The sequence below is a fragment of the Mus pahari genome, chromosome 7, assembly GCF_900095145.1.
Source record: "Mus pahari chromosome 7, PAHARI_EIJ_v1.1, whole genome shotgun sequence".
Lineage (NCBI taxonomy): Eukaryota > Metazoa > Chordata > Mammalia > Rodentia > Muridae > Mus > Mus pahari.
In genome coordinates this window covers 96,719,808-96,721,103 of record NC_034596.1, presented here as the reverse complement: position 1 = coordinate 96,721,103, position 1,296 = coordinate 96,719,808, and positions in this window count along the sequence as shown.

Genomic DNA, 1,296 nt, shown 5'->3' with positions numbered 1-1,296 from the left:
GAGTCCCCAACATGTTGGATCAATAAAAACCCTCTTGCAGTTTGCAGCGATGGTAGTCTCTGTGGTCTTTGTGAGTGAGGGTCTTTTGATGAACTCCAACAAGGACTCCTCAGCTGAAGAACTGAGAGATCAGCTTCTGTAATGAGCTGTCATCTGCGATGGCTAGTCCCAGTTGTCAACTTGACTGTACCTGGCATGAACTATAATCCAGAAATGGAGGACACACCTGTGATCCAGATCTTTAGGCATGGTGGCCATAAGGCCCAGGAGACAGAGACAAGCAGATCTCTGAGTTCAAGGACAGCCCAGGACAGAACAACTCCAACTAAAGAGCAGTTTAGGTCCAGATGGGTGGTACACACCTGTAATCCAGGCCATGCCTTCTGCTGGAAGCCTTACATAAGGCTTATGGAAGAAGGAAGGCTTCCTCTTCACCTGTTCTCACTTACTTGCAAGCACATCTGTTGGAACCTACTTCTTCAGGATCCTGGCTTATACAGAAGACCAGCTGAGACACCTAACCTCATGGGACTGAGCAACACAGCTGGCCATTGCTGGGTTTACTGGACTGCAGATTGTAAGTCATTCCAATACTTTCCCTTAATTCATACAGACATTCTGTACGTTGTGTGACTCTAGAGAACCTTGACTAAGGTACCATCTATAGAACTTTACTAACAGCAGCCTTGGGGTGGCGAGAGACATGGCACTGGCTCTTCTTGAAAGAAGACTGAGTTAGATCCAGATCCAGTGGCTTACAACCTATAACTCCAGCTCCAGGCATTGAAACCCTTTTCTTGCCCCCATGGGCACCTAAACACATATTTTTTTTTCTTCAAGCTTTATTTATTTATATGAGTACACTGTAGCTGTCTTCAGACACACCAGAAGAGGGCATTGGATCCCATTACAGATGGCTGTGAGCCACCATGTGGTTGCTGGGAACTGAACTCAAGACCTCTGGAAGAGCAGTCCCCTTATTTTCATTTTTTTAAAAAAAATGTGTGTATGGAGGGGGAGCTAGAGAGATGGCTCATTGGTTAAGAGCACACTGACTGCTCCCAGTAACTGCAAAGTGAGTCTCAACCATCCCGTAATGAGATCTGACGCCCTCTTCTGGAGTGTCCGAAGACAGCTACAATGTTGGATCTCATGGAGGCATTTCCCCAACTAAAGCTCCTTTCTCTGTGATAACTCCAGCTGTGTCAAATTGACACAAAAATAGCCAGTACACTTGAACCCTTGTCAACACACAAACATATCACTAGTAAGCCTCAACCCTTAGTTTCTTATTCA